Consider the following 6,344-nt stretch of genomic DNA (forward strand, 5'->3'; position numbering starts at 1 on the left):
TATGCGAAAGCTCTGCATCTTCCTCACGATTTTGCTGTGAACCTATAACTGCTCCCAAAAAGAGTCTTTAAAAAATAACTAAGTTGCAAGCACTGTCTTTTTTTTTCTTTTTAGATGGAGTTTCACTCTTGTTGCCCAGGCTGGAGTCCAACGGCATGATCTTGGCTCACTGCAACCTCTGTCTCCCAGGTTCAAGCGATTCTCCTGCATCAGCCTCCCAAGTAGCTGAGATTACAGGCATGCACCACCATGCCCAGCTAATTTTGTATTTTTAGTAGAGACGAGATTTATCCATGTTGGTCAGTCTGGTCTCGAATTCCTGATCTCAGGTGATCCACCCACCTCAGCTTTGCAAAGTGCTGGGATTACAGGCGTGAGCTATCACACCCAGCCATAAGCACTCTTCTAAGTGTATCATGTAAATAGTCAAATGTAATGCCAACAACAACCATAAAACATAGCGAATAATAATCAGTAACATCCATGGACCACCAATGTCTCAGTGACTTAGGACGTTATAGGCACGAGGTCACTTACCTCTCATAACAGCCAGTCAAGTTCAGTCTGTTCTCATAATGCTTGTTTTGAAAATGAGAACCTGTATAATTCAATCAAGACAGTTGCAAGTGGGGGGAAAAAAAAGGAGAACGTGTTCCAACATGATTGGTATACCAGGGAACAATATGAGCATAATGTAGATTTTGCATTTGCTCTTGTGTGATTTTCTCAGTGGGAAACACTGTCAGGGGTTGGCAAACTACAGCCCTCTGGCCAGTGGCCTGTTTTTGTAAATAAAGATTTATTGGAACACAGCAACACTCATTCATTGAACAACAGCAACAGAGTTGAGTCTTTGTAACAGATACCTTCGCAAACTTGAAAGTATTTATTACCGGATGTCAACAAAGCCTGAGTCCTGTCGTCTTGCTCTCTTCCCTGGACAGCATGAGCTTCACCACTTGCTCCACCTTCTTCCCCAACTACCAGTCCCTGGGATCTGTCCAGGCTCCCCGATATGGCACCCAGCTGGTCAGCAGTGTGGCCAGTGTCTATGCAGGCGCCGCGGACTCCGGTTCTTGGATCTCCATGTCCTGCTTCACCAGCTTCCAGGGTGGCATGGTGTCCAGAGGCCTGGCGGCAGGGATGGTTGGGGGTCTGGCAGGAATGGGGGGCATCCAGAACAAGAAAGAGACCATGCAAAGCCTGAACGACGACCTGGCCTCCTACCTAAACAGAGTAAGGAGCCTGGAGACCGAGAACCGGAAGCTGGAGAGCAAAATCCAGGAGCACCTGGAGAAGAAGGGACCCCAGGTGAGAGACTAGAGCCATTACTTCAAGACCATCAAGGACCTAAGGGTTCAGATCTTGGCAAATACTGTGGACAATGCCCACGTTGTTCTGTAGATCCACAATGCCTGTCTTGCTGCTGATGACGTTAGAGTCAAGTATGAGACAGAGCTGGCCAAGCGCCAGTCTGTGGAGAGCTACCTCCATGGGCTCCTCAAGGTCATTGATGACACCAATGTCACTTGGCTGCAGCTGGAGACAGAGATCGAGGCTCTCAAGGAGGAGCTGCTCTTCATGAAGAAGAACCTCGAGGAGGAAGTAAAAGGCCTACAAGCCCAGATTGCCAGCTCTGGGTTGACCGTGGAGGTAGATGCCCCCATGGCACACATCTGGGCTGGCTCAGGAGAACCGAGAGGAGCTGGACAAGTACTGATCTCAGCAGATTGAGGAGAGCACCACAGTGGTCACCACACATGAGGTTGGAGCTCCTGAGATGACGCTCACGGAGCTGAGACATACAGTTCAATTCTTGGATATCAACCTGGACTCCATGAGAAATCTGAAGGCCAACTTGGAGAACAGCCTGAGGGAGGTGGGCGCCCGCTACGCCCTGCAGATGGAGCTGCTCAACGGGATCCTGCTGCACCTGGAGTCAGAGCTGCCACAGACCCAGGCAGAGGGATAGCACCAGGCCCAGGATTACAAGGACCTGCTGAACATCAAGGTCAAGCTGGAGACTGAGATCGCCACCTACTGCCGCCTGCTGGAAGAGAGAGGACTTCAATCTTGGTGACGCCCTGGACAGCAGCAACTTCATGCAAACCATCCAGAAGACCCCCACCTGCCAGATAGTGGATGGCTAAGTGGTGTCTGAGACCAGCGACCCCAAAGTTCTGAGACATTAAGCCAGCAGAAGCAGGGGATCCTTTGGGGAGCAGGAGGCCAATAAAAAGTTCAGAGGTCAAAAAAAAAGTATCTATTATCTGGATTTTAAAGAAGTTTGCGAGCCGGGCGCAGTGGCTCAAGCCTGTAATCCCAGCACTTTGGGAGGCCGAGGCGGGTGGATCACGAGGTCAAGAGATCGAGACCATCCTGGTCAACATGGTGAAACCCCGTCTCTACTAAAAATACAAAAAATTAGCTGGGCATGGTGGCGCGTGCCTGTAATCCCAGCTACTCAGGAGGCTGAGGCAGGAGAATTGCCTGAACCTGGGAGGCGGAGGTTGCGGTGAGCCGAGATCGCGCCATTGCACTCCAGCCTGGGTAACAAGAGTGAAAAAAAAAAAAAAAAAAAAAAAAAAAAAGAAGTTTGTGAAGCCCTGTGTTATAAGAAGCCAGAAAATGCACCCAGCTGAACCATATGTCACAGACAAAACACGCATATACTTTAAACAGTTAATGAGTTATCTTTTCATTTCTTGACGGTATCATAAGTATATAATATATTTTAATTTTAGCATAAAAAAAGCTTTATTGAGGTGTAATTCATGTATCATATATCTCATCCATTTCAAATGTGCAACGATTTTTAGTAAATTTACAGGGTTGTTCATCACCATAACAATGGTCATAGTCCAATTTTAGATAGAACATTTCCATCGCCTCCCAATAACCCCTTGTGGCCATTTGCAGTCAATCCTGTTACACTGCCAGCCCCCACCAACCACTGTAGCTTTGTCTGTTTTGGACATGTCATGTCAATGGAATCACATAATATTTCATCTTTTGCATCTGGCTTTTTTCGCTTAGCATGTTTTTGAAGTTTGTTCACATGGAAGTATCTATCTAGTTTGTTCCTTTTTAATTGCTGGCTAGTATTACATTGTTTATTCATTCACTGGTTGATGGACATTTAGGTTATTTCCAGTTTGGAGTAATTATGAATAATGCTGTTATAATTTAATGTAAATGTCTTAGTTAACTTGGGCTGCTATAACAAACTACCACAATCTGGGTGGCTTAAACAGCAGACATTTATTTCTCACATTTCTGGAGGCTGGGAAGTCCAAGATCAAGGTGCTAGAAATTTCAGTTCCTGGTGAGGGCTCTAGTCCTCGCTTGTAGAAGGTTGCCTTCTTGCTGTGTCTTCAAATGGTAGACCTCTGGTCTCTCTTCCAGTTCTTATAAGGACACAAATCCCAACACATCCCCACCACCATGACCTCATCTAAACCTAATTACCTTTCAAAGGCCCTGTCACCAAATACCATTACATTGAGATTTAGGGCTTCAACAAACAAATTTGTGGGGGAGAGGCAGACACAAACATTCATTCGATCACAGTAATTATTGATATTATTGGATTTATATCTATCATTTTGCTCTTTATTTTTTACATGTCTCATGTGTGTTTTTTGTTTCTATGTTGCTCCTTTATTGCTTTCTCTCATGTTAAACATACATTCTTCTAGCAAACCTTTTTAATTTTGTTGTTCATTTTTACACTATAATTGTTGAGCTATTTTCTTAACGGTTATCCAAGAGATTACAATATGCATCTTAATGTATCACAAGGTAGGAAGGTGAAACATTTGATTTGACAGTTTGTTAGCTTGAATTATTATTTTTTAATATTTAGGCATTTGACATGTGGGCTCCACTTGTACCCCATCTTTTGCACACATTGGGGGAAAGCCTGCCTTTTGCATATTTGTATGCGTGAATTTTTTCACATAGTTATATTTATACAATTAATTATATATTCTGAATACTGCAGCTATATATTCTGCTTTTTAAAGTTAACATTCTGTCACAGGCAATCTTATTTGCCATACCTTTTAGTAAACTTCTTTTTTAAAGGCTGTATTGTATTCCGCTAAATGGACGAGGCAAACTTCAGTTAATAATTTTCCTACTTTAGGACATTTAGGTCATTTTAAAGTTTTGCCTTTAACAAAAAATAAAATACTGCAATGAAGGCTGAGCGTGGTGGCTCATGCCTGTAATCCCAGCACTTTGGCAGGCCAAGGTGGGCAGATCACTTGAGCTCAGGAGTTTGAGACTAGCCTGGCCAACATGGCGAAACCCTGTCTCTACTAAAAATACAAAAAATTAGCCAGGCGTGTTGGCGTGTGCCTGTGGTCCCAGCTACATGGGGAGGGGGGCAAGTGGGCTGAGGTGGGAGGATCATTTGAACCTGGGAGATGGAGGTTGCAGTGAGCCAAGATGGCACCTCTGCACTCCTGCCTGGGTGACAGAGGGTGGCCCCATCTCAAAAAAAAAAAAAATCGCTTGCAATGAGGATTTTTGTACACAAAACTCTTTTCACATTTTTGAATTTTTGGCATAAATTCCCAGTTGTAAAATTACTGTTGAATATAAAAAATATTTTTACAGTTCTTGATATCTTTTGCCATATTATTTTCCTTGAGAATTGTAACAATTTACTCAGGTCAGCAATGTATGGGGCTATTTTATGACACCTTCATGAGTTCTGGGTGTCAAGTTAAACTTTCCACTTAACTTCACATTTCTTTGGTGATTAGCAAGCCTGCACAGTTTTCTGTAAATCTATTTCTAGTTATGACTTGTTTTATGTACATTGCTTCATTTATGCTCCTTGCTTATTTGTATACATATAAGACTTTTTGTTTGTAACTAGAAGTTTGTATGGATTCTTTATGTAATTTATCCTCCTCAAAACATCTTAAGAAGGAGATAAGAGTATAAATAAAACAGATAATTTTTAAATTTGTATACATTAAATGCTGCAAATATTTTTCCCACTTGCCCCTTTTCAGCCTTTTTTGGATATAGAAAATGTACATTTCTCTGTAGTCAAACCTGCTAATCTTTTCTTTGTGATTTCATTAATCATTTCTAAGTTTAATAAAAGACATTTTTCCTCCAGAGATTTGGTGACTGTTAAGTCTCTCTTTCAGTTTGCCTTGGTTTTTAAAAAGTATGTATTCATAACTCTTTAATCCATGTAAAATTTATCTGTAAAAATTCCCTCTGGTTGAAGAAAGGAGAGGATCTCAAAGCATAAGTTTCCCAAACTCAGTAGTTTCTCTTTCCTGGTTTCCTTGCCTGCATCAGACTGGGCCCTGAGCCTGAAATCCCAGAATTTTGAGAGGCCAAGCTGGGAGGGTCACTTGAGGGCAAGAGTCCGAGACCTGCTGGTCCTCTGTCTACAAGGAGGAGATAATGCAGAATCAGAGCTTGCCTCAACTCTCTGGCACTAGACCCACATCCAAGGAGGGTGGGCCAGAGTGGTGGGAAGAACATGACTTGGAATCCGAGTTTGGACCCTGGCTGTGTGTGAACTCTCAGACTCCAGTTGTCCCTCTGCAGAATGGGGCAAAGGATGCCTGACTGACAGAGCTGCTGTGAAGATAATACCAGATGATGTATGGAATGTTCTAGAACAGTACCTGACCCATCGTGGATCTCTTGGGGACCTGCCTGTGCACTGGCTTGGCTCCTGGGTCCCACCTCAAGATCAGAGGTGTTCCTGGGCCTCCTTCTCCTCTCCAAGAAGCATGAGCAGGCCTATCAGAGCAGTCTAGAGTATCAGCACCTCTAGATGAGGAAACTGAGGCAGGGAAAGGCTAAGTGGCAGAGCAGCAGATGCTCTTACCTCTGCTGACATGCTGCCTCCTCCAGCATCGCTTTCCTCATGGCACCTCAGCCTCCTCATATGTCAAATTGAGCTAACGGCCCTTATTGGTCTCAACTGCTGAGGGGTTACTTCAGCAAATGAAAGATTCTGAAAAAGGCACGGAAAAATCTAGAGGCAACATAGAGTCCCCATGGGCTGTACAGTGCACTCCTCCCGCAGCTCTGGACACAGACGAAGCCTCTGTGTTAGCTCTGAAAGGCTCCCTGCCTCCCCGCCCCCAGCTCCCCAGGAAAACCTCGCAGAGACTCTGTGAAGTCCCCTTGTGCCCGTGGCTCACCAGGCAGGAAGACCGGGGCTTGGCTGAGGCCCCAGGAAGCAGAGTCTGGGAGGTGAGCTGTACCTCATGCCTGGCTGTGTTCTGCTTGGAGCAGCTTCTGAAGTCTCTCAGAGGGGAAGAAGGAGGGGGAGAGGGAGGGGAAGGGGGAGAGGAACCTCA

The 6,344-nt window shown here is 44.6% G+C and overlaps 1 pseudogene across 1 annotated transcript; it reads left to right on the top strand.

Moving 5' to 3' along the window:
- The first annotated feature begins 355 nt into the window (after positions 1-355).
- On the top strand, positions 356-1,668 carry LOC116566742 (annotated as a pseudogene). The gene has a single exon (XR_004275997.1). The product of XR_004275997.1 is annotated as a keratin, type I cytoskeletal 18 pseudogene (transcript).
- The last annotated feature ends 4,676 nt before the right edge of the window (positions 1,669-6,344 follow it).

The sequence above is a fragment of the Sapajus apella genome, unplaced genomic scaffold (assembly GCF_009761245.1).
Source record: "Sapajus apella isolate SASKATOON/1434 unplaced genomic scaffold, GSC_monkey_1.0 scaffold44, whole genome shotgun sequence".
NCBI classification, from domain to species: domain Eukaryota; kingdom Metazoa; phylum Chordata; class Mammalia; order Primates; family Cebidae; genus Sapajus; species Sapajus apella.